The sequence below is a fragment of the Pseudorasbora parva genome, chromosome 6 (assembly GCF_024679245.1).
Source record: "Pseudorasbora parva isolate DD20220531a chromosome 6, ASM2467924v1, whole genome shotgun sequence".
NCBI classification, from domain to species: Eukaryota; Metazoa; Chordata; class Actinopteri; order Cypriniformes; family Gobionidae; genus Pseudorasbora; species Pseudorasbora parva.
The window spans coordinates 27,336,592-27,363,007 of record NC_090177.1 but is presented as its reverse complement, the minus strand read 5'-3'; the positions used below and the strand labels follow the sequence as shown (position 1 = coordinate 27,363,007).

The 26,416-nt window shown below is 39.3% G+C and overlaps 40 non-coding genes across 40 annotated transcripts; all 40 read right to left on the bottom strand.

Annotated features, from left to right (window-relative positions):
* Positions 1 to 8,894: 8,894 nt before the first annotated feature.
* On the bottom strand, positions 8,895 to 8,988 carry trnai-uau (transfer RNA isoleucine (anticodon UAU)). The gene is made up of 2 exons: positions 8,951 to 8,988; positions 8,895 to 8,930 (listed from the first exon to the last, which is right to left on the bottom strand). It is a non-coding gene; the product is annotated as a tRNA-Ile (tRNA).
* A 318-nt stretch (positions 8,989 to 9,306) lies between these two features.
* trnai-uau (transfer RNA isoleucine (anticodon UAU)) lies at positions 9,307 to 9,400 on the bottom strand. The gene is made up of 2 exons: positions 9,363 to 9,400; positions 9,307 to 9,342 (listed from the first exon to the last, which is right to left on the bottom strand). It is a non-coding gene; the product is annotated as a tRNA-Ile (tRNA).
* Positions 9,401 to 9,762: 362 nt separating this feature from the next.
* On the bottom strand, positions 9,763 to 9,856 carry trnai-uau (transfer RNA isoleucine (anticodon UAU)). Its single transcript has 2 exons — positions 9,819 to 9,856; positions 9,763 to 9,798 (listed from the first exon to the last, which is right to left on the bottom strand). It is a non-coding gene; the product is annotated as a tRNA-Ile (tRNA).
* Positions 9,857 to 10,219: 363 nt separating this feature from the next.
* On the bottom strand, positions 10,220 to 10,313 carry trnai-uau (transfer RNA isoleucine (anticodon UAU)). Its single transcript has 2 exons — positions 10,276 to 10,313; positions 10,220 to 10,255 (listed from the first exon to the last, which is right to left on the bottom strand). It is a non-coding gene; the product is annotated as a tRNA-Ile (tRNA).
* Positions 10,314 to 10,675: 362 nt separating this feature from the next.
* trnai-uau (transfer RNA isoleucine (anticodon UAU)) lies at positions 10,676 to 10,769 on the bottom strand. Its single transcript has 2 exons — positions 10,732 to 10,769; positions 10,676 to 10,711 (listed from the first exon to the last, which is right to left on the bottom strand). It is a non-coding gene; the product is annotated as a tRNA-Ile (tRNA).
* Positions 10,770 to 11,124: 355 nt separating this feature from the next.
* trnai-uau (transfer RNA isoleucine (anticodon UAU)) lies at positions 11,125 to 11,218 on the bottom strand. The gene is made up of 2 exons: positions 11,181 to 11,218; positions 11,125 to 11,160 (listed from the first exon to the last, which is right to left on the bottom strand). It is a non-coding gene; the product is annotated as a tRNA-Ile (tRNA).
* Positions 11,219 to 11,582: 364 nt separating this feature from the next.
* trnai-uau (transfer RNA isoleucine (anticodon UAU)) lies at positions 11,583 to 11,676 on the bottom strand. Its single transcript has 2 exons — positions 11,639 to 11,676; positions 11,583 to 11,618 (listed from the first exon to the last, which is right to left on the bottom strand). It is a non-coding gene; the product is annotated as a tRNA-Ile (tRNA).
* Positions 11,677 to 12,039: 363 nt separating this feature from the next.
* trnai-uau (transfer RNA isoleucine (anticodon UAU)) lies at positions 12,040 to 12,133 on the bottom strand. The gene is made up of 2 exons: positions 12,096 to 12,133; positions 12,040 to 12,075 (listed from the first exon to the last, which is right to left on the bottom strand). It is a non-coding gene; the product is annotated as a tRNA-Ile (tRNA).
* A 362-nt stretch (positions 12,134 to 12,495) lies between these two features.
* trnai-uau (transfer RNA isoleucine (anticodon UAU)) lies at positions 12,496 to 12,589 on the bottom strand. Its single transcript has 2 exons — positions 12,552 to 12,589; positions 12,496 to 12,531 (listed from the first exon to the last, which is right to left on the bottom strand). It is a non-coding gene; the product is annotated as a tRNA-Ile (tRNA).
* A 363-nt stretch (positions 12,590 to 12,952) lies between these two features.
* On the bottom strand, positions 12,953 to 13,046 carry trnai-uau (transfer RNA isoleucine (anticodon UAU)). Its single transcript has 2 exons — positions 13,009 to 13,046; positions 12,953 to 12,988 (listed from the first exon to the last, which is right to left on the bottom strand). It is a non-coding gene; the product is annotated as a tRNA-Ile (tRNA).
* A 362-nt stretch (positions 13,047 to 13,408) lies between these two features.
* Positions 13,409 to 13,502, bottom strand: trnai-uau (transfer RNA isoleucine (anticodon UAU)). The gene is made up of 2 exons: positions 13,465 to 13,502; positions 13,409 to 13,444 (listed from the first exon to the last, which is right to left on the bottom strand). It is a non-coding gene; the product is annotated as a tRNA-Ile (tRNA).
* Positions 13,503 to 13,865: 363 nt separating this feature from the next.
* On the bottom strand, positions 13,866 to 13,959 carry trnai-uau (transfer RNA isoleucine (anticodon UAU)). Its single transcript has 2 exons — positions 13,922 to 13,959; positions 13,866 to 13,901 (listed from the first exon to the last, which is right to left on the bottom strand). It is a non-coding gene; the product is annotated as a tRNA-Ile (tRNA).
* A 363-nt stretch (positions 13,960 to 14,322) lies between these two features.
* trnai-uau (transfer RNA isoleucine (anticodon UAU)) lies at positions 14,323 to 14,416 on the bottom strand. The gene is made up of 2 exons: positions 14,379 to 14,416; positions 14,323 to 14,358 (listed from the first exon to the last, which is right to left on the bottom strand). It is a non-coding gene; the product is annotated as a tRNA-Ile (tRNA).
* Positions 14,417 to 14,778: 362 nt separating this feature from the next.
* trnai-uau (transfer RNA isoleucine (anticodon UAU)) lies at positions 14,779 to 14,872 on the bottom strand. Its single transcript has 2 exons — positions 14,835 to 14,872; positions 14,779 to 14,814 (listed from the first exon to the last, which is right to left on the bottom strand). It is a non-coding gene; the product is annotated as a tRNA-Ile (tRNA).
* A 363-nt stretch (positions 14,873 to 15,235) lies between these two features.
* Positions 15,236 to 15,329, bottom strand: trnai-uau (transfer RNA isoleucine (anticodon UAU)). The gene is made up of 2 exons: positions 15,292 to 15,329; positions 15,236 to 15,271 (listed from the first exon to the last, which is right to left on the bottom strand). It is a non-coding gene; the product is annotated as a tRNA-Ile (tRNA).
* Positions 15,330 to 15,692: 363 nt separating this feature from the next.
* On the bottom strand, positions 15,693 to 15,786 carry trnai-uau (transfer RNA isoleucine (anticodon UAU)). The gene is made up of 2 exons: positions 15,749 to 15,786; positions 15,693 to 15,728 (listed from the first exon to the last, which is right to left on the bottom strand). It is a non-coding gene; the product is annotated as a tRNA-Ile (tRNA).
* A 362-nt stretch (positions 15,787 to 16,148) lies between these two features.
* trnai-uau (transfer RNA isoleucine (anticodon UAU)) lies at positions 16,149 to 16,242 on the bottom strand. Its single transcript has 2 exons — positions 16,205 to 16,242; positions 16,149 to 16,184 (listed from the first exon to the last, which is right to left on the bottom strand). It is a non-coding gene; the product is annotated as a tRNA-Ile (tRNA).
* Positions 16,243 to 16,605: 363 nt separating this feature from the next.
* trnai-uau (transfer RNA isoleucine (anticodon UAU)) lies at positions 16,606 to 16,699 on the bottom strand. The gene is made up of 2 exons: positions 16,662 to 16,699; positions 16,606 to 16,641 (listed from the first exon to the last, which is right to left on the bottom strand). It is a non-coding gene; the product is annotated as a tRNA-Ile (tRNA).
* A 363-nt stretch (positions 16,700 to 17,062) lies between these two features.
* Positions 17,063 to 17,156, bottom strand: trnai-uau (transfer RNA isoleucine (anticodon UAU)). The gene is made up of 2 exons: positions 17,119 to 17,156; positions 17,063 to 17,098 (listed from the first exon to the last, which is right to left on the bottom strand). It is a non-coding gene; the product is annotated as a tRNA-Ile (tRNA).
* Positions 17,157 to 17,386: 230 nt separating this feature from the next.
* Positions 17,387 to 17,480, bottom strand: trnai-uau (transfer RNA isoleucine (anticodon UAU)). The gene is made up of 2 exons: positions 17,443 to 17,480; positions 17,387 to 17,422 (listed from the first exon to the last, which is right to left on the bottom strand). It is a non-coding gene; the product is annotated as a tRNA-Ile (tRNA).
* A 363-nt stretch (positions 17,481 to 17,843) lies between these two features.
* On the bottom strand, positions 17,844 to 17,937 carry trnai-uau (transfer RNA isoleucine (anticodon UAU)). Its single transcript has 2 exons — positions 17,900 to 17,937; positions 17,844 to 17,879 (listed from the first exon to the last, which is right to left on the bottom strand). It is a non-coding gene; the product is annotated as a tRNA-Ile (tRNA).
* Positions 17,938 to 18,300: 363 nt separating this feature from the next.
* Positions 18,301 to 18,394, bottom strand: trnai-uau (transfer RNA isoleucine (anticodon UAU)). The gene is made up of 2 exons: positions 18,357 to 18,394; positions 18,301 to 18,336 (listed from the first exon to the last, which is right to left on the bottom strand). It is a non-coding gene; the product is annotated as a tRNA-Ile (tRNA).
* A 363-nt stretch (positions 18,395 to 18,757) lies between these two features.
* trnai-uau (transfer RNA isoleucine (anticodon UAU)) lies at positions 18,758 to 18,851 on the bottom strand. The gene is made up of 2 exons: positions 18,814 to 18,851; positions 18,758 to 18,793 (listed from the first exon to the last, which is right to left on the bottom strand). It is a non-coding gene; the product is annotated as a tRNA-Ile (tRNA).
* Positions 18,852 to 19,215: 364 nt separating this feature from the next.
* Positions 19,216 to 19,299, bottom strand: trnai-uau (transfer RNA isoleucine (anticodon UAU)). The gene is given in 2 exon segments: positions 19,216 to 19,251; positions 19,262 to 19,299. It is a non-coding gene; the product is annotated as a tRNA-Ile (tRNA).
* Positions 19,300 to 19,662: 363 nt separating this feature from the next.
* On the bottom strand, positions 19,663 to 19,756 carry trnai-uau (transfer RNA isoleucine (anticodon UAU)). Its single transcript has 2 exons — positions 19,719 to 19,756; positions 19,663 to 19,698 (listed from the first exon to the last, which is right to left on the bottom strand). It is a non-coding gene; the product is annotated as a tRNA-Ile (tRNA).
* Positions 19,757 to 20,118: 362 nt separating this feature from the next.
* trnai-uau (transfer RNA isoleucine (anticodon UAU)) lies at positions 20,119 to 20,212 on the bottom strand. The gene is made up of 2 exons: positions 20,175 to 20,212; positions 20,119 to 20,154 (listed from the first exon to the last, which is right to left on the bottom strand). It is a non-coding gene; the product is annotated as a tRNA-Ile (tRNA).
* A 363-nt stretch (positions 20,213 to 20,575) lies between these two features.
* On the bottom strand, positions 20,576 to 20,669 carry trnai-uau (transfer RNA isoleucine (anticodon UAU)). Its single transcript has 2 exons — positions 20,632 to 20,669; positions 20,576 to 20,611 (listed from the first exon to the last, which is right to left on the bottom strand). It is a non-coding gene; the product is annotated as a tRNA-Ile (tRNA).
* Positions 20,670 to 20,899: 230 nt separating this feature from the next.
* Positions 20,900 to 20,993, bottom strand: trnai-uau (transfer RNA isoleucine (anticodon UAU)). The gene is made up of 2 exons: positions 20,956 to 20,993; positions 20,900 to 20,935 (listed from the first exon to the last, which is right to left on the bottom strand). It is a non-coding gene; the product is annotated as a tRNA-Ile (tRNA).
* A 363-nt stretch (positions 20,994 to 21,356) lies between these two features.
* On the bottom strand, positions 21,357 to 21,450 carry trnai-uau (transfer RNA isoleucine (anticodon UAU)). Its single transcript has 2 exons — positions 21,413 to 21,450; positions 21,357 to 21,392 (listed from the first exon to the last, which is right to left on the bottom strand). It is a non-coding gene; the product is annotated as a tRNA-Ile (tRNA).
* Positions 21,451 to 21,813: 363 nt separating this feature from the next.
* On the bottom strand, positions 21,814 to 21,907 carry trnai-uau (transfer RNA isoleucine (anticodon UAU)). The gene is made up of 2 exons: positions 21,870 to 21,907; positions 21,814 to 21,849 (listed from the first exon to the last, which is right to left on the bottom strand). It is a non-coding gene; the product is annotated as a tRNA-Ile (tRNA).
* A 363-nt stretch (positions 21,908 to 22,270) lies between these two features.
* trnai-uau (transfer RNA isoleucine (anticodon UAU)) lies at positions 22,271 to 22,364 on the bottom strand. The gene is made up of 2 exons: positions 22,327 to 22,364; positions 22,271 to 22,306 (listed from the first exon to the last, which is right to left on the bottom strand). It is a non-coding gene; the product is annotated as a tRNA-Ile (tRNA).
* Positions 22,365 to 22,726: 362 nt separating this feature from the next.
* On the bottom strand, positions 22,727 to 22,820 carry trnai-uau (transfer RNA isoleucine (anticodon UAU)). Its single transcript has 2 exons — positions 22,783 to 22,820; positions 22,727 to 22,762 (listed from the first exon to the last, which is right to left on the bottom strand). It is a non-coding gene; the product is annotated as a tRNA-Ile (tRNA).
* A 363-nt stretch (positions 22,821 to 23,183) lies between these two features.
* Positions 23,184 to 23,277, bottom strand: trnai-uau (transfer RNA isoleucine (anticodon UAU)). The gene is made up of 2 exons: positions 23,240 to 23,277; positions 23,184 to 23,219 (listed from the first exon to the last, which is right to left on the bottom strand). It is a non-coding gene; the product is annotated as a tRNA-Ile (tRNA).
* A 362-nt stretch (positions 23,278 to 23,639) lies between these two features.
* On the bottom strand, positions 23,640 to 23,733 carry trnai-uau (transfer RNA isoleucine (anticodon UAU)). Its single transcript has 2 exons — positions 23,696 to 23,733; positions 23,640 to 23,675 (listed from the first exon to the last, which is right to left on the bottom strand). It is a non-coding gene; the product is annotated as a tRNA-Ile (tRNA).
* Positions 23,734 to 24,095: 362 nt separating this feature from the next.
* Positions 24,096 to 24,189, bottom strand: trnai-uau (transfer RNA isoleucine (anticodon UAU)). The gene is made up of 2 exons: positions 24,152 to 24,189; positions 24,096 to 24,131 (listed from the first exon to the last, which is right to left on the bottom strand). It is a non-coding gene; the product is annotated as a tRNA-Ile (tRNA).
* Positions 24,190 to 24,552: 363 nt separating this feature from the next.
* trnai-uau (transfer RNA isoleucine (anticodon UAU)) lies at positions 24,553 to 24,646 on the bottom strand. Its single transcript has 2 exons — positions 24,609 to 24,646; positions 24,553 to 24,588 (listed from the first exon to the last, which is right to left on the bottom strand). It is a non-coding gene; the product is annotated as a tRNA-Ile (tRNA).
* Positions 24,647 to 24,876: 230 nt separating this feature from the next.
* Positions 24,877 to 24,970, bottom strand: trnai-uau (transfer RNA isoleucine (anticodon UAU)). Its single transcript has 2 exons — positions 24,933 to 24,970; positions 24,877 to 24,912 (listed from the first exon to the last, which is right to left on the bottom strand). It is a non-coding gene; the product is annotated as a tRNA-Ile (tRNA).
* Positions 24,971 to 25,333: 363 nt separating this feature from the next.
* On the bottom strand, positions 25,334 to 25,427 carry trnai-uau (transfer RNA isoleucine (anticodon UAU)). The gene is made up of 2 exons: positions 25,390 to 25,427; positions 25,334 to 25,369 (listed from the first exon to the last, which is right to left on the bottom strand). It is a non-coding gene; the product is annotated as a tRNA-Ile (tRNA).
* Positions 25,428 to 25,790: 363 nt separating this feature from the next.
* Positions 25,791 to 25,884, bottom strand: trnai-uau (transfer RNA isoleucine (anticodon UAU)). Its single transcript has 2 exons — positions 25,847 to 25,884; positions 25,791 to 25,826 (listed from the first exon to the last, which is right to left on the bottom strand). It is a non-coding gene; the product is annotated as a tRNA-Ile (tRNA).
* A 363-nt stretch (positions 25,885 to 26,247) lies between these two features.
* On the bottom strand, positions 26,248 to 26,341 carry trnai-uau (transfer RNA isoleucine (anticodon UAU)). The gene is made up of 2 exons: positions 26,304 to 26,341; positions 26,248 to 26,283 (listed from the first exon to the last, which is right to left on the bottom strand). It is a non-coding gene; the product is annotated as a tRNA-Ile (tRNA).
* Positions 26,342 to 26,416: the final 75 nt, after the last annotated feature.

Sequence of the window (26,416 nt, the reverse complement as noted above, 5' to 3'; positions counted from 1 at the left end):
TGTGTGTGTGTGTGTGTGTGTGTGTGTGTGTGTGTGTGTGTGTGTGTGTGTGTGTGTGTGTGTGTGTGTGTGTGTGTGTGTGTGTGTGTGCGTGTGTGTGCGTGTGTGTGCGTGTATATATATATATATATATATATATATATATATATATATATATATATATATATATATATATATATATATATATATATATATATATATTCTGTATATTTTACAACAGTAAGATTTTTTGTTTTTAAATTGTCTTCTGCTGCTCACCAAGGTTACATTTATGTTATTAAAAATAAAATAAAAATCTGTAATATTGTGAAATATTATTCAAATGTTAAATAACTCTTATCTATTTGAATATATTTTCATATTATAAATCATATACAATTATTATAATAAGTAATCATCATTAAAGCCAGACAAGATTTTTTATATAGCAACCTTTAATTTGGAGCAAGAGAAACTGGGGGAGTGACTTTATTGCGTCAGACATGTCTCTAAGCTCACAGCTAATTCCAATTCAGTTTGAGATCTCAGGTTAGCTGAGGAGTTTAAGTTACTATGACAATGAACACAGCTAAAAGCCAAGCCACTTTCATTGTACTTTCATTGGTGCAATCTAAACTGAAACGTACCTGGCTAGCCAGCAAAACTGGTTTAATGGAGCAGGCCCCTGGTTCAGTAAGGAACTCTTGTAATGAAGTAGCAGTGGTGGGGCAGATTTTAAGTATCACCTCAAGATGCACCTCATGAAGTTTTTTTTTGTGATTGGATTATTAGTGAAAAATGTTTATACTGTATTGTCTGATTTCATTATTATGGACTTTTAATTCAATTTTCACTAGTCATGTCTTTGTTTGTTTCCCGTCATTCATTAGTTTCTATGGACACTGATTATCCTTGCAGCTGCTTGTCATTAAGTTCAATAATCTGTGTATTTTTGTCCCTCCTTGTTCTCTCTTAGGTGTAATCATTTGGTGTTGCAGTTTAACACACTATTGCATTGCTTTTGTCTATGTAGACAACCTGTGATTCTTTACTCAATGGACTTAATGTAACAATACACATTCTGCCAGACTAGAGTGAAGACATTATGTACATAAACAACAATTTGGGACAAATGTAATGTAATTTATTGAAAAACTATGTGTCTGGCCTCTGGCGCTCTGTGGCATAGTAAGATTTTGAACATATCTGCACATTTAGTATGCAGACCCCCTTTATTATTATTCTGTATTTTGCAACTTGCCACACTGCCTGCCACACATCAAAATAAATTCTTTCAATAAGATATGATATGCCACACATCAAAATAAATTATTCTTTCAATAAGATATGAATTTAAGTTTCAGTCAGCATCAAACTGACAAATTTTAGGGGTGGCCAATCAGATCTGTCCAGTGCCACCCCGGACTCCTCTCTGTCTCTGCCGTTGATAAGAATGCTGGCTTGGAAGGCAGTATGCAGTGAAGAGGCGTATAAGTTCTGGAACTGGGCTACTTATGGGGTGAAGAGTCTGTGTCCGCTATGAAAATTTGTTTCCTTTTTTTTTTTTGCATTTTAACTGTAAATGCAACCAAACCTGTGCCATACATAATACAGAAGAGCAGAATCAATGCCCTTAAATCCAAATGCATTCTATTGTCTGGATTTTATTAAAGGCCTTTTTCAGAGTTTAATTGTGACTCCAAGAAATGGATCTAGGGATCTAGGGGGCTAGTGACCTATTTAAAGGCTTAGTTTTAAAGCAAATACTAATACAATTGAAACAAATACTAAGACTTTAGGAATCCACACTGTTCATTGTGATTCAAGCTCAGCAAATAGCAAATCTACTTTCAGTTTGTAAAGTAATTTTATTGGAGAAATCCAGCATATTCGTAGTCTGATTATAACTGTACATAATTAATGGTGGTCCATCATCTGAAAGAGTGTCATGGTGTGGTAAGTCCCTTAATTTTATCTGAAAAGATCTTTGTAAGTACCTGAGCATGCCAGAATCAATACTCATGAGTCCAAGATTGAAATTATTGTTAGTAGTTTTGATGGGAATAATGCTACAGTACAGGGTGTGTGTGCTGAGAAGGTAAAGTAGGTGAGGCATATCATGCTTGTTTTGTGATCCACTGAATTAAATAATTTGTTCCCCACTGTGCACTGTCCTTGGCTGAAAGTTCTTATTGAATAATTGATCAGCAGACAACAATTTAAATAGTCAGTAAATATTTGTATTAATTTATGACGGTGACTCATAACAAATAGGATGACCCCTGCGGCCCTGCCTGTGTATATACCCTAAAACGAAATTTAAAATGCACCTGATAAACTATATAAAATACTGTATAGAATGTTAAACAGAACACAATCTTTAAATCTGGACTCCCAAACTCATGTTTTTTCTTAAACTTCAGATGGGTCAGCAGCCATATTATGTTATTTGGTCTGATTTAAGACTAAATGAGTTCATAAACATGTTATGCTGATCTCTAAGTGATAATTACAGTGATTAATTAAATAATATAACTTTACAAGCAATTTTGTTGCTTATATAAACACTATAAAATATTTAAAAATTATACATACTGTGGCATCTGCTAGACTCGAGCATTCCATTATGTACAACTGTTACATCCAGTTATTTACTTTATGATTAGAAATACTGTTTTGTGTTATATTAAGCGATAAATTAACAAAAGGTCCTAGTTTTAATTCATTTTGCTATTAGTGTGATTGCCTTATGTATTATTGATGAGAGCCCTTCTTATTTGGATTTAATGTGTTTGTGAATATGCTCGTGTAACGAGTGAATGTTGTTACACTAGATTATTGAAATAAGAAGTACTTCACTATCAATTTTGGATTAACTTTTATTTTGAAATTCGTTTTGGAAGAAAAGGCTGATCTATAGTCATGTGATCATAAGCATAATATGCTTGTAATTTACAAAGTATTTTCATTTCTTTATATTTGTATATCTGTATTGTGGGTTTTTGTCTTACTGATTTATTTGTGCAATTGTTAAAAGTTAAAACGTACTATACGTAAGTGAAGTCATGCGCAAGTGTGAGGTGAAAGCAGATGGAATTTCCGTGGATGTCATGGAGAGAGGTACGTTTTTACTAGCTCCTCGCAAATGTGCTTTAATTGTGTTAAGTAGTTGTTGTTTAGCGATTATCTGTGGAAAATGAGTTTATTTAATAACCTTTCTTTAATCATAGGTTGTTAATTTGAAGTGAGAACATTAAGAGTACATTTAATCGATTTATGAAGTTATGGCCGCTGTTGCACGTGGGATATGCTGCTCGCGGTTTGTTATAGAACTGCATTCTATGAAGTTAAATTTCCATTCTTGTTACTTGAGTATGAGTTATAAGTAACATTTGTGAATGTGTTGTATTTGTTTATCTCTAATGAACCATACGACAGTTAAATGCATTTTCTTGCATATATTTACATTGAAACATTATGTGATGATTGACAGGCACAGCTAGACCAGAGATGTTGATGGATTGTGTCTGATGCAGTGGCGATTTCTTTAAGACTGCAAGGGAAGCTCGGCTTCCCTTATAATGTCACAAAATGAATGGTCAAATATGTACTATTATATTAACATTGTATTGACTAAAAATGCGTTAGAAAACGTTAATCTCAAAGACGAGTTCGTTCAGAATCAGTTACATATAGCAGGTCGGCTGACTCGATTTCCTTCTCATACATTCCCACAGCGTCACAGTGCATTTCCCTATTGAAGCCCAGCGTCCATTGACTTCAATGGGGCTGCTTTGAACGTTTTTTTTTCAGCGCTTCGAAACTAGACGGTCATTGGATAAACGCTGCGATTATGTCCCGCCCACGGACGCTCAGCGTCTCTGGGAGTGAATGGGGAGTGGGCTGGCCCGGACTCCGAGCTTCTGCGTGATGATTGGAGGGTCTGCATCTCCTTTTGACTGACAGCGATTCTGTACTATAAGGAATCACTGAAGCTATTCGCGCTCAGTCCCATTGCGAATTTCTCAATTTCAGTCGAAATAAAAACTGCTGCAACCTATTTCTTTGATATTTGCTTGGCGAAATTGCTTCATTTTCATCATACATTTCACACAATTATACACCACATTCCTTGTTTCAGTTTTACAGAGTTTAATATTTTTTTAGATCGTTCATTCATTCACAGGGTAAAAGACCATTTTCTTGAAAAGGAACGTAGGGCAGAATTTACTTTTAAATAAATAAGACAATTGGCCCGAAAATGAGCTTCCCCTCTCTGACAGACCAGTAGCCGCCACTGGTCTGATGGTGTCTGTTTTGTTTTGACACAGGTATGTAAATGGATCATTAGTATTTTTCTTGTATTCTTCTGTTCTTTTTATTATAATTTTTTTTGTTTTCTCTTATTATTGTATTTGTTTCTCTAATTGTTATTGTATGTTATGCTCTCTTTCGCTGGATGTCATGGAGAGAGGTAACCTAGAAATCTAGACGCACCCTAGTGGCAGCAAATTTAATCTGCCCGCAAGTGTCGTCTAGGAACTCTCAATACCCTTCTGAGCTGTATTCCTCACAATCTGGACGGGCCAATCACATCATTTATAGAGTTGGCGGGCGGGGCCATAATGACGACGGCCGAGTTGCATTTGCGTGCTTCTAGTAAACACAGAAACTGGCGAACAGCGGCGGTCTTTCGAATCAGCTCTGACTGCGATTCTGGACGACTTGGAGTTAAGCTTTTCTCTGAGAAAAGAACAAAGAACGGCACTGAAGTCATTCTTAAAAAGGGAAGATGTGTTCGAGTTTAGCCGACCGGATACGGTGAATGTTTAATCTATCAACAAGATGTTTCACCTTCGTTGCTCTGGTTGGTTGTAGCGCTATCCTATCGCGTGCAGAGGGAGTTTGAAAGACAACCGTTTATCCCGCCCCCTCGGATTGAGCCCTGTCTATGGTGAGTTTCCAGACCAAACATCTTGATGTGGGTCTGGCTTGTCAGGCTAGGAGAGGGGCACAGCTAGACCAGAGATGTTGATGGATTTTGTCTGATGGTGTCTGTTTTGTTTTGACACAGAAACCTCCAATCGTACGAATAAGAGTAAACCATTTCAACTGCATCATCGTGTGGGCTCTTAATTATTATTCGGCTAGAAATGAAAACAATTAAACACAACGCAGAAGAAAACCCACTACACTCGCCTAGCCCCAATCTCCAAGTCTAACTGATGGGTCCTGCACACTGTGCGATTTTTCAAAATTCTTTGCGAATGTCCCTTGTCAGACTGTACGAACATGATCCCCGATGTAAGCCATCTCACACTGTAAGATCTCAATTGGCATTAATCAGACTGCACGATGGTGAAGGCGCGCTAAAAGCGGACGCGCACAAGAAAACTCGTCTGGAGTTTTAGATCATCAATGAATGACGCGTTCAGTGACAGTGAGCTGCATTACACGCGGGACTGAAATGCTGGCTACAAAGAAATCTCTAGCTCTCGTTTTGGTCATAGTTTTATCTTGAAAAACGGAGATATTTGACTGTCGTCGTAGTCACACTGAAGTCACACTGCAGGATTGTGCGCCAAATCTTCTGACACTGACAGAATTTCGTCTGAGGTAAAATTTGATCGCAGCGCTCATTAATTGGCTGCCGGTGAACATGTCAAACTAACGACCAAAGATGTCAGATTTTAGCCTAGAAATCTTTTAGGATTTGCTAAATTTGTCTCAGACGGCCAAATCGTGGCCAAAATCGCACAGTGCACCCGGCTTAAGGAAGCACACATAGGCTACATGGCATATTTTATAAATAGACTGCAGCAAACACTATGGATTTTTTAAATTACACCCTGAACTCACTAGAATGTCCCTTTTCATCTATTCCCTAGCTAGGATTCACCTTGCTGTCTTTCACACATACTACAGATATTGTGCCTTTCAATTGAAGATGGACAGTATTTTTTATTTTTTTACAGATCATTGAGGTAGACCTTAACAGTGTTTTAATTGTATATGATCTAATGTTAGGACAATCTTTCACAATATTATTTGAACAATCACTTGAACAATTTTGCATTCTTCTAATTCTAACAGTCATGTTCAACTGATCTTTCAAGTTAGTCCTTGAACTCTCTTGCTTTTGTCTCTTGTTTTCTAAAAACATGCTCCAAGCGAGGCTCAAACAACTGCAGCATGGCTCGCTTGCATTCTGTCTTATAAGTAAAAAGACCCTACCTAACCTATCCTAAACTGTTAGTATCTCTGTATAATCTCAGAAGATTAGCATGCTACTACACTGTAAAAAGTGATCAGTTGACTTAAAGGTGCACTATGTAACTTTTCCGTCCGCTAGAGGTGGCCTATTTAAAACAAAGGCATAGTTTGATGACGCCATGTTTGAGCACAGAATCTTGAGACGTGGTCTTCACCAGGATAGGACTTGGGCAGAAATCATGTTTATGGATGCGATATTTAACGTTAATGTAGTATGAAGCAGAGCAGGACCGAGTGTTGTGATCTGAGCAAGGCTACTGGAGCAATTGTTAATAAGATGAACACAACATGCCTCACAAGCAGCACGTCTTTTATTATGCCATAATTGTCGGCGCCATTTCCTCTTTTCCGGTCATGAGTATAAAGTAATGCAGCTCTGTTTATGATATATATTTGATTGTGTTGAAAATGATCATTACTACTGCATACTGCAGTAAGAGTAAAGATATGACGCAATTGACAGGCGACTCACTCACATGTCCCGGTTTATTGGTTAAAATATACATTTTCTCACAATTTACAAATAGCTGAAAACATACTCAATTGAACAAAATATATAACACTGGCGTAGTGGTTTTTGGATATTTTACTATTGTGACATAGTGCACCTTTAAATTTAAAAAGTGAGTAAACCCATTGCCCTAAAATTATTAGGTAATAAACACATAATTACGTGATCTTGACAATTCCACATATTTCCAACTTATTTTTTTCAATAACTCATGAAGTTTATTTACTTAATAATTTAAGTTAAGTCAAGATCCTTAACTGCCTTTACTAAAGATCCGATGCAAGACTAACACTTGACCTGAACAATGACCATTGTGTGTTAAACCAATATTTGAAGACTCTTCTAACTAAAAATGGCCATGCAATGTTAGACCGTTCTTTTACATTTATTCCCTGAGCATTCATTCAAATTGACAGCAAGGTAATTTTCAATCAATCAGTTAGCCACATCTCTTGCTTTCTAAAACCTCTAAAATTCTTTAGGTATGAATACTGCCTTAAAAATATGCTCACTGACTGATTGTGCTACTGGACCTACTGACACAATGATAGATACAATGTTAAAACAATCTTTCATGTTAGTCCATAAAGGTGCCCTAGAATTGAGTTGAAAAAATATTTTAAATTGATCTCTGATATCTAGAGGGTATCTGGCTTATTTAAGGGCAAAATAAGGTTTTACGGGTCCATTTACAACCCTAGAAAGTCTCCCTAGAATGAAATGGATCTGTTTTTGCCTTATTTGGAAGGATCATGAATAATAATGTTGTGCTCTTATTTTTATTTAACGTCTAATCTTTATTCGTCAACGATATTGCATGTTTATATAGTCACAATAATAATTTAAGGACATTTTTGTTATCTCGTCTTGTCTTAGTCTTGGCTTAGGGCATACTTTTTTCATATTTTTTTTAAAGTGGGGGTGAAACACTTAGTTTCAGTCAAACTCATGTCAATCTTGAGTACCTATAGAGTAGTATTGCATCCTTTATATCTCCGAAAAGTCTTTTGTTATATTTATAAAAGAAATAATAGGCTATACCGAGTCTTTCCGGAAAAAAATCGTGTGTGGGTAGAGCTAAATAATGACAAGTGCGCACAAAGCGGTGACGTCCTCAAGCGTGGAGAAGAAAACGCTACCCTAAATAAACCATGGCTATCAATCAGATTCAACTAATACAGATATGATCCAGAATCAGATCCGGAGGCTGAAATAAATTGAACAGGAGAAACAGCAACAGCAGGACGTCTGTCTCTGTGGTATGTACTGTATTTAGTGGCCTGTCAACATTTGTGTCTTTACTTGCAGTTTATGAGGACATGATTCGGTTTATGGACTATTGTATGCGACCTTAGCAGTAGCAAGCAAAACGGTTTTGCACGTCAAACTAGTGTAACGTTATACATAGAACAACAATGGAGTAACCATTAGTGTATTTGAATGACGAAGCACGCTTTGTGAGAACGCTAGGTTTATGTTTGGGTGGTTTTACAATAAACAAACTGACCTAGAATTGAACTATCTTATAATGAACAATGAACCTGCAGTGTTATAGCTTTTGCGTCACTTTCTGAGAACTCTTCTAATTGCTGAATGCAATGCAATTCTCAAACAATCTTTAAAGTCAGACTTTGAAATTTTTTGCTTCAATAACATCTCTTGCTTTCTAAAACCATGCTCCAGGTGAGGCTCAAACTCACAACCTCGGCATTGCTCTGCTGTAAACTACCTTATATGTACCGCGCGCTGACCGATTGCGCCACTGGAGTGGTTGACTCTGGGACATGTTACTAAACACCATGTGAGAAAACAGAACACAATCGGTGCATTATAAATCTTGGCTACTAAGCCTGATTACACAGACTCTACCCGTAAGCCTCTCATGACGAATGTTTACTACACATTCTACTAATTGTGTACCTCAATTGAAGATACCTGTCCAATAAAATGCTATGCTATCCATTAGCCCTTGATCTCTCTTTTAATGAACAATGAAGAAACAATGTTAGAACTTTTGCTTCACTTTCTGAGAATTTTTCTAATTGATGACAGCCATCCAATGCTCAAACAATCTTTCAAGTAAGACTATGAAATTCCTTGCTTCTATAATGTCTCTTGCTTTCTAAAACCATGCTCCAGGTGAGGCTCGAACTCACAACCTGGGCATCGCTCTGCTGTGTACTGCCTTATAAGTATCGCGCGCTGACCGATTGCGCCACTGGAGCGGCTGACTGTGGGACATGTTACTAAACCCCATGTGAGAAAACAGAACACAATCGGTGCATTTTAAATCTAGGCTACTAAGCCTGATTACACAAATTCTACCCGTAAGCCTCTCATGACGAATGTTTACTACACATTCTACCAATTGTGTACCTCAATTGAATATACCTGTCCAATAAAATGCTATGCTATCCATTAGCCCTTGATCTCTCTTTTAATGAACAATGACGAAATAATGTTAGAACTTTTGCTTCACTTTTTTGAGAATTTTTCTAATTGCTGACATTTGCTTCTATAACATCTCTTGCTTTCTAAAACCATGCTCCAGGTGAGGCTCAAACTCACAACCTCGGCATTGCTCTGCTCTGTACTGTCTTATAAGTACCCCGCGCTGACCGATTGCGCCACTGGAGCGGCTGACTCTGGGACTTGTTACTAAACCCCATGTAAGAAAACAGAACACAATCGGTGCATTTTAAATCTAGGCTACTAAGCCTGATTACACAAATTCTACCCGTAAGCCTCTCATGACGATTGTTTACTACACATTCTACCAATTGTGTACCTCTATTGAAGATACCTGTCCAATAAAATGCTATGCTATCCAATAGCCCTTGATCTCTCTTTTAATGAACAATGACGAAATAATGTTAGAACTTTGCTTCACTTTTTGGAGAATTTTTCTAATTGCTGACAGCCAAGCAATGCTCAAACAATCTTTTAACTAAGACTCTGAAATGATTTGCTTCTATAACATCTCTTGCTTTCTAAAACCATGCTCCAGGTGAGGCTCGAAGTCACAACCTCGGCATTGCTCTGCTGTGTACTGCCTTATAAGTACCGCGCGCTGACCGATTGCGCCACTGGAGCGGCTGACTCTGGGACTTGTTACTAAACCCCATGTGAGAAAACAGAACACAATCGGTGCATTTTAAATCTAGGCTACTAAGCCTGATTACACAAATTCTACCCGTAAGCCTCTCATGACGATTGTTTACTACACATTCTACCAATTGTGTACCTCTATTGAAGATACCTGTCCAATAAAATGCTATGCTATCCATTAGCCCTTGATCTCTCTTTTAATGAACAATGACGAAATAATGTTAGAACTTTTGCTTCACTTTTTGGAGAATTTTTCTAATTGCTGACAGCCATGCAATGCTCAAACAATCTTTCAAGTAAGACCCTGAAATGATTTGCTTCTATAACATGTCTTGCTTTCTAAAACCATGCTCCAGGTGAGGCTCGAACTCACAACCTCGGCATTGTTCTGCTCTGTACTGCCTTATAAGTACCGCGGGCTGACCGATTGCGCCACTGGAGCTGCTGACTCTGGGACATGTTACTAAACACCATGTGAGAAAACAGAACACAATCGGTGCATTTTAATTCTAGGCTACTAAGCCTGATTACGCAAACTCTACCCGTAAGCCTCTCATGACAAATGTTTACTACACATTCTACCAATTGTGTACCTCTATTGAAGATACCTGTCCAATAAAACACTGGGCTATCCAATAGCACTGGAACTCTCTTTTAATGAACAATGAACATATAGTGTTAGACCTTTTGCATTACTTTCTGATAACTCTTTTAATTGATGACAGCCATCCAATACTCAAACAATCTTTAAAGTAAGACTCTGAAATGACTTGCTTCTATAACATCTCTTGCTTTCTAAAACCATGCTCCAGGTGAGGCTCGAACTCACAACCTGGGCATCGCTCTGCTGTGTACTGCCTTATAAGTATCGCGCGCTGACCGATTGCGCCACTGGAGCGGCTGACTGTGGGACATGTTACTAAACCCCATGTGAGAAAACAGAACACAATCGGTGCATTTTAAATCTAGGCTACTAAGCCTGATTACACAAATTCTACCCGTAAGCCTCTCATGACGAATGTTTACTACACATTCTACCAATTGTGTACCTCAATTGAATATACCTTTCCAATAAAATGCTATGCTATCCATTAGCCCTTGAACTCTCTTTTAATGAACAATGACGAAATAATGTTAGAACTTTTGCTTCACTTTTTTTGAGAATTGCCGACAGACATGCAATGCTCAAACAATCTTTCAAGTAAGACTCTGAAATGACTTGCTTCTATAACATCTCTTCATTTCTAAAACCATGCTCCAGGTGAGGCTCGAACTCACAACCTCGGCATTGCTCTGCTGTGTACTGCCTTATAAGTACCGCGCGCTGACCGATTGCGCCACCGGAGCGGCTGACTATGGGACATGTTACTAAACCCCATGTGAGAAAACAGAACACAATGGATGCATTTTAAATCTAGGCTACTAAGCCTGATTACACAAATTCTACCCGTAAGCCTCTCATGACGATTGTTTACTACACATTCTACCAATTGTGTACCTCTATTGAAGATACCTGTCCAATAAAATGCTATGCTATCCATTAGCCCTTGATCTCTCTTTTAATAAACAATGAAGAAATAATGTTAGAACTTTTGCTTTACTTTTTTTGAGAATTTTTCTAATTGCTGAAAGCCATGCAATGCTCAAACAATCTTTTAAGTAAGACTCTGAAATGATTTGCTTCTATAACATCTCTTGCTTTCTAAAACCATGCTCCAGCTGAGGCTCGAACTCACAACCTCGGCATTGCTCTGCTGTGTACTGCTTTATAAGTACCGCGCGCTAACCGATTGCGCCACTGGAGCGGCTGACTTTGGGACTTGTTACTAAACACCATGTGAGAAAACAGAACACAATCGGTGCATTTTAAATCTAGGCTACTAAGCCTGATTACACAAATTCTACCCGTAAGCCTCTCATGACGATTGTTTACTACACATTCTACCAATTGTGTACCTCTATTGAAGATACCTGTCCAATAAAATGCTATGCTATCCATTAGCCCTTGATCTCTCTTTTAATGAACAATGACAAAATAATGTTAGAACTTTTGCTTCACTTTTTTAAGAATTTTTCTAATTGCTGACAACCATGCAATGCTCAAACAATCTTTCAGGTAAGACCCTGAAATGATTTGCTTCTATAACATCTCTTGCTTTCTAAAACCATGCTCCAGGTGAGGCTCAAACTCACAACCTCGGCATTGCTCTGCTCTGTACTGTCTTATAAGTACCCCGCGCTGACCGATTGCGCCACTGGAGCGGCTGACTCTGGGACTTGTTACTAAACCCCATGTAAGAAAACAGAACACAATCGGTGCATTTTAAATCTAGGCTACTAAGCCTGATTACACAAATTCTACCCGTAAGCCTCTCATGACGATTGTTTACTACACATTCTACCAATTGTGTACCTCTATTGAAGATACCTGTCCAATAAAATGCTATGCTATCCAATAGCCCTTGATCTCTCTTTTAATGAACAATGACGAAATAATGTTAGAACTTTGCTTCACTTTTTGGAGAATTTTTCTAATTGCTGACAGCCAAGCAATGCTCAAACAATCTTTTAACTAAGACTCTGAAATGATTTGCTTCTATAACATCTCTTGCTTTCTAAAACCATGCTCCAGGTGAGGCTCGAAGTCACAACCTCGGCATTGCTCTGCTGTGTACTGCCTTATAAGTACCGCGCGCTGACCGATTGCGCCACTGGAGCGGCTGACTCTGGGACTTGTTACTAAACCCCATGTGAGAAAACAGAACACAATCGGTGCATTTTAAATCTAGGCTACTAAGCCTGATTACACAAATTCTACCCGTAAGCCTCTCATGACGATTGTTTACTACACATTCTACCAATTGTGTACCTCTATTGAAGATACCTGTCCAATAAAATGCTATGCTATCCATTAGCCCTTGATCTCTCTTTTAATGAACAATGACGAAATAATGTTAGAACTTTTGCTTCACTTTTTGGAGAATTTTTCTAATTGCTGACAGCCATGCAATGCTCAAACAATCTTTCAAGTAAGACCCTGAAATGATTTGCTTCTATAACATGTCTTGCTTTCTAAAACCATGCTCCAGGTGAGGCTCGAACTCACAACCTCGGCATTGTTCTGCTCTGTACTGCCTTATAAGTACCGCGGGCTGACCGATTGCGCCACTGGAGCTGCTGACTCTGGGACATGTTACTAAACACCATGTGAGAAAACAGAACACAATCGGTGCATTTTAATTCTAGGCTACTAAGCCTGATTACGCAAACTCTACCCGTAAGCCTCTCATGACAAATGTTTACTACACATTCTACCAATTGTGTACCTCTATTGAAGATACCTGTCCAATAAAACACTGGGCTATCCAATAGCACTGGAACTCTCTTTTAATGAACAATGAACATATAGTGTTAGACCTTTTGCATTACTTTCTGATAACTCTTTTAATTGATGACAGCCATCCAATACTCAAACAATCTTTAAAGTAAGACTCTGAAATGACTTGCTTCTATAACATCTCTTGCTTTCTAAAACCATGCTCCAGGTGAGGCTCGAACTCACAACCTCGGCATTGCTCTGCTGTGTACTGCCTTATAAGTACCGCGCGCTGACCGATTGCGCCACTGGAGCGGCTGACTCTGGGACATGTTACTAAACACCATGTGAGAAAACAGAACACAATCGGTGCATTTTAAATCTAGGCTACTAAGCCTGATTACACAAATTCTACCCGTAAGCCTCTCATGACGATTGTTTACTACACATTCTACCAATTGTGTACCTCTATTGAAGATACCTGTCCAATAAAATGCTATGCTATCCATTAGCCCTTGATCTCTCTTTTAATGAACAATGACGAAATAATGTTAGAACTTTTGCTTCACTTTTTTGAGAATTTTTCTAATTGCTGACAGCCATGCAATGCTCAAACAATCTTTTAACTAAGACTGTGAAATGACTTGATTCTATAACATCTCTTGCTTTCTAAAACCATGCTCCAGGTGAGGCTCGAACTCACAACCTCGGCATTGCTCTGCTGTGTACTGCCTTATAAGTACCGCGCGCTGACCGATTGCGCCACTGGAGCGGCTGACTCTGGGACATTTTACTAAACACCATGTGAGAAAACAGAACACAATCGGTGCATTTTAAATCTAGGCTACTAAGCCTGATTACACAAATTCTACCCGTAAGCCTCTCATGACGATTGTTTACTACACATTCTACCAATTGTGTACCTCTATTGAAGATACCTGTCCAATAAAATGCTATGCTATCCATTAGCCCTTGATCTCTCTTTTAATGAACAATGACGAAATAATGTTAGAACTTTTGCTTCACTTTTTGGAGAATTTTTCTAATTGCTGACAGCCATGCAATGCTCAAACAATCTTTCAAGTAAGACTCTGAAATGATTTGCTTCTATAACATCTCTTGCTTTCTAAAACCATGCTCCAGGTGAGGCTCGAACTCACAACCTCGGCATTGCTCTGCTGTGTACTGCCTTATAAGTACCGCGCGCTGACCGATTGCGCCACTGGAGCTGCTGACTCTGGGACATGTTACTAAACACCATGTGAGAAAACAGAACACAATCGGTGCATTTTAATTCTAGGCTACTAAGCCTCATTACACAAACTCTACCCGTAAGCCTCTCATGACGAATGTTTACTACACATTCTACCAATTGTGTACCTCTATTGAAGATACCTGTCCAATAAAACACTGGGCTATCCAATAGCACTGGAACTCTCTTTTAATGAACAATGAACATATAGTGTTAGACCTTTTGCATTACTTTCTGATAACTCTTTTAATTGATGACAGCCATCCAATACTCAAACAATCTTTAAAGTAAGACTCTGAAATGACTTGCTTCTATAACATCTCTTGCTTTCTAAAACCATGCTCCAGGTGAGGCTCGAACTCACAACCTCGGCATTGCTCTGCTGTGTACTGCCTTATAAGTACCGCGCGCTGACCGATTGCGCCACTGGAGCGGCTGACTCTGGGACATGTTACTAAACACCATGTGAGAAAACAGAACACAATCGGTGCATTTTAAATCTAGGCTACTAAGCCTGATTACACAAATTCTACCCGTAAGCCTCTCATGACGATTGTTTACTACACATTCTACCAGTTGTGTACCTCTATTGAAGATACCTGTCCAATAAAATGCTATGCTATCCAATAGCCCTTGATCTCTCTTTTAATGAACAATGACGAAATAATGTTAGAAATTTTGCTTCACTTTTTGGAGAATTTTTCTAATTGCTGACAGCCATGCAATGCTCAAACAATCTTTCAAGTAAGACTCTGAAATGACTTGCTTCTATAACATCTCTTGCTTTCTAAAACCATGCTCCAGGTGAGGCTCGAACTCACAACCTTGGCATAGCTCGGCTGTGTACTGCCTTATAAGTACTGCGCGCTGACCGATTGCGCCACTGGAGCGGCTGCCTCTGGGACATGTTACTAAACACCATGTGATAAAACAGAACACAATCAGTGCATTTTAAATCTAGGCTACTAAGCCTGATTACACAAATTCTACCCGTAAGCCTCTCATGACGATTGTTTACTACACATTCTACCAATTGTGTACCTTTATTGAAGATACCTGTCCAATAAAATGCTATGCTATCCATTAGCCCTTGATCTCTCTTTTAATGAACAATGACGAAATAATGTTAGAACTTTTGCTTCACTTTTTGGAGAATTTTTCTAATTGCTGACAGCCATGCAATGCTCAAACAATCTTTCAAGTAAGACTCTGAAATGATTTGCTTCTATAACATCTCTTGCTTTCTAAAACCATGCTCCAGGTGAGGCTCGAACTCACAACCTCGGCATTGCTCTGCTGTGTACTGCCTTATAAGTACCGCGCGCTGACCGATTGCGCCATTGGAGCTGCTGACTCTGGGACATGTTACTAAACACCATGTGAGAAAACAGAACACAATCGGTGCATTTTAATTCTAGGCTACTAAGCCTGATTACACAAATTCTACCCGTAAGCCTCTCATGACGAATGTTTACTACACATTCTACCAATTGTGTACCTCTATTGAAGATACCTGTCCAATAAAACACTGGGCTATCCAATAGCACTGGAACTCTCTTTTAATGAACAATGAACATATAGTGTTAGACCTTTTGCATTACTTTCTGATAACTCTTTTAATTGATGACAGCCATCCAATACTCAAACAATCTTTAAAGTAAGACTCTGAAATGACTTGCTTCTATAACATCTCTTGCTTTCTAAAACCATGCTCCAGGTGAGGCTCGAACTCACAACCTCGGCATTGCTCTGCTGTGTACTGCCTTATAAGTACCGCGCGCTGACCGATTGCGCCACTGGAGTGGCTGATTTTGGGACATGTTACTAAACACCATGTGAGAAAACAGAACACAATCGGTGCATTTTAAATCTAGGCTACTAAGCCTGATTACACAAATTCTACCCGTAAGCCTCTCATGACGATTGTTTACTACACATTCTACCAGTTGTGTACCTCTATTGAAGATACCTGTCCAATAAAATGCTATGCTATCCAATAGCCCTTGATCTCTCTTTTAACGAACAATGACGAAATAATGTTAGAACTTTTGCTTCACTTTTTGGAGAATTTTTCTAATTGCTGACAGCCATGCAATGCTCAAACAATCTTTCAAGTAAGACTCTGAAATGACTTGCTTCTATAACATCTCTTGCTTTCTAAAATCATGCTCCAGGTGAGGCTCGAACTCACAACCTTGGCATAGCTCGGCTGTGTACTGCCTTATAAGTACTGCGCGCTGACCGATTGCGCCACTGGAGCTGCTGACTTTGGGACATGTTACTAAACACCATGTGAGAAAACAGAACACAATCGGTGCATTTTAAATCTAGGCTACTAAGCCTGATTACACAAATTCTACCCGTAAGCCTCTCATGACGATTGTTTACTACACATTCTACCAATTGTTTACCTCTATTGAAGATACCTGTCCAATAAAATGCTATGCTATCCAATAGCCCTTGATCTCTCTTTTAATGAACAATGACGAAATAATGTTAGAACTTTTGCTTCACTTTTTGGAGAATTTTTCTAATTGCTGACAGCCATGCAATGCTCAAACAATCTTTTAACTAAGACTCTGAAACGACTTGCTTCTATAACATCTCTTGCTTTCTAAAAACATGCTCCAGGTGAGGCTCGAACTCACAACCTCGGCATTGCTCTGCTGTGTACTGCCTTATAAGTACCGCGCGCTGACCGATTGCGCCACTGGAGCGGCTGACTCTGGGACATGTTACTAAACCCCATGTGAGAAAACAGAACACAATGGTATCCATTAGCCCTTGAACTCTCTTTTAATGAACAATGACGAAATAATGTTAGAACTTTTGCTTCACTTTTTTAAGATTTTTTCTAATTGCTGACAGCCATGCAATGCTCAAACAATCTTTTAAGTAAGACTCTGAAATGATTTGCTTCTATAACATCTCTTGCTTTCTAAAACCATGCTCCAGGTGAGGCTCAAACTCACAACCTCGGCATTGCTCTGCTGTGTACTGCTTTATAAGTACCGCGCGCTAACCGATTGCGCTACTGGAGCGGCTGACTTTGGGACTTGTTACTAAACCCCATGTGAGAAAACAGAACACAATCGGTGCATTTTAAATCTAGGCTACTAAGCCTGATTACACAAATTCTACCCGTAAGCCTCTCATGACGATTGTTTACTACACATTCTACCAATTGTGTACCTCTATTGAAGATACCTGTCCAATAAAATGCTATGCTATCCATTAGCCCTTGATCTCTCTTTTAATGAACAATGACGAAATAATGTTAGAACTTTTGCTTCACTTTTTTAATAATTTTTCTAATTGCTGACAGCCATGCAATGCTCAAACAATCTTTCAAGTAAGACTCTGAAATGACTTGCTTCTATAACATCTCTTGCTTTCTAAAACCACGCTCCAGGTGAGGCTCGAACTCACAACCTTGGCATAGCTCGGCTGTGTACTGCCTTATAAGTACTGCGCGCTGACCGATTGCGCCACTGGAGCTGCTGACTTTGGGACATGTTACTAAACACCATGTGAGAAAACAGAACACAATCGGTGCATTTTAAATCTAGGCTACTAAGCCTGATTACACAAATTCTACCCGTAAGCCTCTCATGACGATTGTTTACTACACATTCTACCAATTGTTTACCTCTATTGAAGATACCTGTCCAATAAAATGCTATGCTATCCAATAGCCCTTGATCTCTCTTTTAATGAACAATGACGAAATAATGTTAGAACTTTTGCTTCACTTTTTGGAGAATTTTTCTAATTGCTGACAGCCATGCAATGCTCAAACAATCTTTTAACTAAGACTCTGAAATGATTTGCTTCTATAACATCTCTTGCTTTCTAAAACCATGCTCCAGGTGAGGCTCGAACTCACAACCACGGCATTGCTCTGCTGTGTACTGCCTTATAAGTACCGCGCGCTGACCGATTGCGACACTGGAGCGGCTGACTCTGGGACATTTTACTAAACACCATGTGAGAAAACAGAACACAATCGGTGCATTTTAAATCTAGGCTACTAAGCCTGATTACACAAATTCTACCCGTAAGCCTCTCATGACGATTGTTTACTACACATTCTACCAATTGTGTACCTCTATTGAAGATACCTGTCCAATAAAATGCTATGCTATCCAATAGCCCTTGATCTCTCTTTTAATGAACAATGACGAAATAATGTTAGAACTTTTGCTTCACTTTTTGGAGAATTTTTCTAATTGCTGACAGCCATGCAATGCTCAAACAATCTTTCAAGTAAGACTCTGAAATGACTTGCTTCTATAACATCTCTTGCTTTCTAAAACCATGCTCCAGGTGAGGCTCGAACTCACAACCTTGGCATAGCTCGGCTGTGTACTGCCTTATAAGTACTGCGCGCTGACCGATTGCGCCACTGGAGCTGCTGACTTTGGGACATGTTACTAAACACCATGTGAGAAAACAGAACACAATCGGTGCATTTTAAATCTAGGCTACTAAGCCTGATTACACAAATTCTACCTGTAAGCCTCTCATGACGATTGTTTACTACACATTCTACCAATTGTGTACCTCTATTGAAGATACCTGTCCAATAAAATGCTATGCTATCCATTAGCCCTTGATCTCTCTTTTAATGAAGAATGACGAAATAATGTTAGAACTTAAGCTTCACTTTTTTTGAGAATTTTTCTAATTGCTGACAGCCATGCAATGCTCAAACAATCTTTCAAGTAAGACTCTGAAATGACTTGCTTCTATAACATCTCTTGCTTTCTAAAACCATGCTCCAGGTGAGGCTCGAACTCACAACCTCGGCATTGCTCTGCCTTATAAGTACCGCGCGCTGACCGATCGCGCCACTGGAGCGGCTGACTCTGCGACATGTTACTAAACACCATGTGAGAAAACAGAACACAATCGGTGCATTTTAAATCTAGGCTACTAAGCCTGATTACACAAATTCTACCCGTAAGCCTCTCATGACGATTGTTTACTACACATTCTACCAATTGTGTACCTCTATTGAAGATACCTGTCCAATAAAATGCTATGCTATCCATTAGCCCTTGATCTCTCTTTTAATGAACAATGACGAAATAATGTTAGAACTTTTGCTTCACTTTTTGGAGAATTTTTCTAATTGCTGACAGCCATGCAATGCTCAGACAATCTTTCAAGTAAGACTCTGAAATGATTTGCTTCTATAACATCTCTTGCTTTCTAAAACTTAGCTCAAGGTGAGGCTCGAACTCACAACCTCGGCATTGCTCTGCTGTGTACTGCCTTATAAGTACCGCGCGCTGACCGATTGCGCCACTGGAGCTGCTGACTCTGGGACATGTTACTAAACACCATGTGAGAAAACAGAACACAATCGGTGCATTTTAATTCTAGGCTACTAAGCCTGATTACACAAACTCTACCCGTAAGCCTCTCATGACGAATGTTTACTACACATTCTACCAATTGTGTACCTCTATTGAAGATACCTGTCCAATAAAACACTGGGCTATCCAATAGCACTGGAACTCTCTTTTAATGAACAATGAACATATAGTGTTAGACCTTTTGCATTACTTTCTGATAACTCTTTTAATTGATGACAGCCATCCAATACTCAAACAATCTTTAAAGTAAGACTCTGAAATGACTTGCTTCTATAACATCTCTTGCTTTCTAAAACCATGCTCCAGGTGAGAATCGAACTCACAACCTTGGCATAGCTCGAATGTGTACTGCCTTATAAGTACTGCGCGTTGACCGATTGCGCCACTGGAGCGGCTGACTCTGGGACATGTTACTAAACACCATGTGATAAAACAGAACACAATCAGTGCATTTTAAATCTAGGCTACTAAGCCTGATTACACAAATTCTACCCGTAAGCCTCTCATGACGATTGTTTACTACACATTCTACCAATTGTGTACCTTTATTGAAGATACCTGTCCAATAAAATGCTATGCTATCCATTAGCCCTTGATCTCTCTTTTAATGAACAATGACGAAATAATGTTAGAACTTTTGCTTCACTTTTTTGAGAATTTTTCTAATTGCTGACAGCCATGCAATGCTCAAACAATCTTTTAACTAAGACTCTGAAATGACTTGCTTCTATAACATCTCTTGCTTTCTAAAACCATGCTCCAGGTGAGGCTCGAACTCACAACCTCAGCATTGCTCCGCTGTGTACTGCCTTATAAGTACCGCGCGCTGACCGATTGCGCCACTGGAGCGGCTGACTCTGGGACATGTTACTAAACCCCATGTGAGAAAACAGAACACAATGGTATCCATTAGCCCTTGAACTCTCTTTTAATGAACAATGACGAAATAATGTTAGAACTTTTGCTTCACTTTTTTAAGAATTTTTCTAATTGCTGACAGCCATGCAATGCTCAAACAATCTTTTAAGTAAGACTCTGAAATGATTTGCTTCTATAACATCTCTTGCTTTCTAAAACCATGCTCCAGGTGAGGCTCGAACTCACAACCTCGGCATTGCTCTGCTGTGTACTGCCTTATAAGTACTGCGCGCTGACCGATTGCGCCACTGGAGCTGCTGACTTTGGGACATGTTACTAAACACCATGTGAGAAAACAGAACACAATCGGTGCATTTTAAATCTAGGCTACTAAGCCTGATTACACAAATTCTACCCGTAAGCCTCTCATGACGATTGTTTACTACACATTCTACCAATTGTGTACCTCTATTGAAGATACCTGTCCAATAAAATGCTATGCTATCCATTAGCCCTTGATCTCTCTTTTAATGAACAATGACGAAATAATGTTAGAACTTTTGCTTCACTTTTTTAAGAATTTTTCTAATTGCTGACAACCATGCAATGCTCAAACAATCTTTCAGGTAAGACCCTGAAATGATTTGCTTCTATAACATCTCTTGCTTTCTAAAACCATGCTCCAGGTGAGGCTCAAACTCACAACCTCGGCATTGCTCTGCTCTGTACTGTCTTATAAGTACCCCGCGCTGACCGATTGCGCCACTGGAGCGGCTGACTCTGGGACTTGTTACTAAACACCATGTGAGAAAACAGAACACAATCGGTGCATTTTAAATCTAGGCTACTAAGCCTGATTACACAAATTCTACCCGTAAGCCTCTCATGACGATTGTTTACTACACATTCTACCAATTGTGTACCTCTATTGAAGATACCTGTCCAATAAAATGCTATGCTATCCAATAGCCCTTGATCTCTCTTTTAATGAACAATGACGAAATAATGTTAGAACTTTTGCTTCACTTTTTGGAGAATTTTTCTAATTGCTGACAGCCATGCAATGCTCAAACAATCTTTTAACTAAGACTCTGAAATGATTTGCTTCTATAACATCTCTTGCTTTCTAAAACCATGCTCCAGGTGAGGCTCGAACTCACAACCTCAGCATTGCTCTGCTGTGTACTGCCTTATAAGTACCGCGCGCTGACCGATTGCGCCACTGGAGCGGCTGACTCTGGGACTTGTTACTAAACCCCATGTGAGAAAACAGAACACAATCGGTGCATTTTAAATCTAGGCTACTAAGCCTGATTACACAAATTCTACCCGTAAGCCTCTCATGACGATTGTTTACTACACATTCTACCAATTGTGTACCTCTATTGAAGATACCTGTCCAATAAAATGCTATGCTATCCATTAGCCCTTGATCTCTCTTTTAATGAACAATGACGAAATAATGTTAGAACTTTTGCTTCACTTTTTGGAGAATTTTTCTAATTGCTGACAGCCATGCAATGCTCAAACAATCTTTCAAGTAAGACCCTGAAATGATTTGCTTCTATAACATGTCTTGCTTTCTAAAACCATGCTCCAGGTGAGGCTCGAACTCACAACCTCGGCATTGTTCTGCTCTGTACTGCCTTATAAGTACCGCGGGCTGACCGATTGCGCCACTGGAGCTGCTGACTCTGGGACATGTTACTAAACACCATGTGAGAAAACAGAACACAATCGGTGCATTTTAATTCTAGGCTACTAAGCCTGATTACGCAAACTCTACCCGTAAGCCTCTCATGACAAATGTTTACTACACATTCTACCAATTGTGTACCTCTATTGAAGATACCTGTCCAATAAAACACTGGGCTATCCAATAGCACTGGAACTCTCTTTTAATGAACAATGAACATATAGTGTTAGACCTTTTGCATTACTTTCTGATAACTCTTTTAATTGATGACAGCCATCCAATACTCAAACAATCTTTAAAGTAAGACTCTGAAATGACTTGCTTCTATAACATCTCTTGCTTTCTAAAACCATGCTCCAGGTGAGGCTCGAACTCACAACCTCAGCATTGCTCTGCTGTGTACTGCCTTATAAGTACCGCGCGCTGACCGATTGCGCCACTGGAGCGGCTGACTCTGGGACATGTTACTAAACACCATGTGAGAAAACAGAACACAATCGGTGCATTTTAAATCTAGGCTACTAAGCCTGATTACACAAATTCTACCCGTAAGCCTCTCATGACGATTGTTTACTACACATTCTACCAATTGTGTACCTCTATTGAAGATACCTGTCCAATAAAATGCTATGCTATCCATTAGCCCTTGATCTCTCTTTTAATGAACAATGACGAAATAATGTTAGAACTTTTGCTTCACTTTTTTGAGAATTTTTCTAATTGCTGACAGCCATGCAATGCTCAAACAATCTTTTAACTAAGACTATGAAATGACTTGATTCTATAACATCTCTTGCTTTCTAAAACCATGCTCCAGGTGAGGCTCGAACTCACAACCTCGGCATTGCTCTGCTGTGTACTGCCTTATAAGTACCGCGCGCTGACCGATTGCGCCACTGGAGCGGCTGACTCTGGGACATTTTACTAAACACCATGTGAGAAAACAGAACACAATCGGTGCATTTTAAATCTAGGCTACTAAGCCTGATTACACAAACTCTACCCGTAAGCCTCTCATGACGAATGTTTACTACACATTCTACCAATTGTGTACCTCTATTGAAGATACCTGTCCAATAAAACACTGGGCTATCCAATAGCACTGGAACTCTCTTTTAATGAACAATGAACATATAGTGTTAGACCTTTTGCATTACTTTCTGATAACTCTTTTAATTGATGACAGCCATCCAATACTCAAACAATCTTTAAAGTAAGACTCTGAAATGACTTGCTTCTATAACATCTCTTGCTTTCTAAAACCATGCTCCAGGTGAGGCTCGAACTCACAACCTCGGTATTGCTCTGCTGTGTACTGCCTTATAAGTACCGCGCGCTGACCGATTGCGCCACTGGAGCAGCTGACTCTGGGACATGTTACTAAACACCATGTGAGAAAACAGAACACAATCGGTGCATTTTAATTCTAGGCTACTAAGCCTCATTACACAAACTCTACCCGTAAGCCTCTCATGACGAATGTTTACTACACATTCTACCAATTGTGTACCTCTATTGAAGATACCTGTCCAATAAAACACTGGGCTATCCAATAGCACTGGAACTCTCTTTTAATGAACAATGAACATATAGTGTTAGACCTTTTGCATTACTTTCTGATAACTCTTTTAATTGATGACAGCCATCCAATACTCAAACAATCTTTAAAGTAAGACTCTGAAATGACTTGCTTCTATAACATCTCTTGCTTTCTAAAACCATGCTCCAGGTGAGGCTCGAACTCACAACCTCGGCATTGCTCTGCTGTGTACTGCCTTATAAGTACCGTGTGCTGACCGATTGCGCCACTGGAGCGGCTGACTCTGGGACATGTTACTAAACACCATGTGAGAAAACAGAACACAATCGGTGCATTTTAAATCTAGGCTACTAAGCCTGATTACACAAATTCTACCCGTAAGCCTCTCATGACGATTGTTTACTACACATTCTACCAATTGTGTACCTCTATTGAAGATACCTGTCCAATAAAATGCTATGCTATCCAATAGCCCTTGATCTCTCTTTTAATGAACAATGACGAAATAATGTTAGAACTTTTGCTTCACTTTTTGGAGAATTTTTCTAATTGCTGACAGCCATGCAATGCTCAAACAATCTTTTAACTAAGACTCTGAAACGACTTGCTTCTATAACATCTCTTGCTTTCTAAAAACATGCTCCAGGTGAGGCTCGAACTCACAACCTCGGCATTGCTCTGCTGTGTACTGCCTTATAAGTACCGCGCGCTGACCGATTGCGCCACTGGAGCGGCTGACTCTGGGACATGTTACTAAACCCCATGTGAGAAAACAGAACACAATGGTATCCATTAGCCCTTGAACTCTCTTTTAATGAACAATGACGAAATAATGTTAGAACTTTTGCTTCACTTTTTTAAGAATTTTTCTAATTGCTGACAGCCATGCAATGCTCAAACAATCTTTTAAGTAAGACTCTGAAATGATTTGCTTCTATAACATCTCTTGCTTTCTAAAACCATGCTCCAGGTGAGGCTCGAACTCACAACCTCGGCATTGCTCTGCTGTGTACTGCTTTATAAGTACCGCGCGCTAACCGATTGCGCTACTGGAGCGGCTGACTTTGGGACTTGTTACTAAACCCCATGTGAGAAAACAGAACACAATCGGTGCATTTTAAATCTAGGCTACTAAGCCTGATTACACAAATTCTACCCGTAAGCCTCTCATGACGATTGTTTACTACACATTCTACCAATTGTGTACCTCTATTGAAGATACCTGTCCAATAAAATGCTATGCTATCCATTAGCCCTTGATCTCTCTTTTAATGAACAATGACGAAATAATGTTAGAACTTTTGCTTCACTTTTTTAATAATTTTTCTAATTGCTGACAGCCATGCAATGCTCAAACAATCTTTCAAGTAAGACTCTGAAATGACTTGCTTCTATAATATCTCTTGCTTTCTAAAACCACGCTCCAGGTGAGGCTCGAACTCACAACCTTGGCATAGCTCGGCTGTGTACTGCCTTATAAGTACTGCGCGCTGACCGATTGCGCCACTGGAGCTGCTGCCTTTGGGACATGTTACTAAACACCATGTGAGAAAACAGAACACAATCGGTGCATTTTAAATCTAGGCTACTAAGCCTGATTACACAAATTCTACCCGTAAGCCTCTCATGACGATTGTTTACTACACATTCTACCAATTGTGTACCTCTATTGAAGATACCTGTCCAATAAAATGCTATGCTATCCATTAGCCCTTGATCTCTCTTTTAATGAACAATGACGAAATAATGTTAGAACTTTTGCTTCACTTTTTTAAGAATTTTTCTAATTGCTGACAACCATGCAATGCTCAAACAATCTTTCAGGTAAGACCCTGAAATGATTTGCTTCTATAACATCTCTTGCTTTCTAAAACCATGCTCCAGGTGAGGCTCAAACTCACAACCTCGGCATTGCTCTGCTCTGTACTGTCTTATAAGTACCCCGCGCTGACCGATTGCGCCACTGGAGCGGCTGACTCTGGGACTTGTTACTAAACCCCATGTAAGAAAACAGAACACAATCGGTGCATTTTAAATCTAGGCTACTAAGCCTGATTACACAAATTCTACCCGTAAGCCTCTCATGACGATTGTTTACTACACATTCTACCAATTGTGTACCTCTATTGAAGATACCTGTCCAATAAAATGCTATGCTATCCAATAGCCCTTGATCTCTCTTTTAATGAACAATGACGAAATAATGTTAGAACTTTTGCTTCACTTTTTGGAGAATTTTTCTAATTGCTGACAGCCATGCAATGCTCAAACAATCTTTTAACTAAGACTCTGAAATGATTTGCTTCTATAACATCTCTTGCTTTCTAAAACCATGCTCCAGGTGAGGCTCGAACTCACAACCTCGGCATTGCTCTGCTGTGTACTGCCTTATAAGTACCGCGCGCTGACCGATTGCGCCACTGGAGCGGCTGACTCTGGGACTTGTTACTAAACCCCATGTGAGAAAACAGAACACAATCGGTGCATTTTAAATCTAGGCTA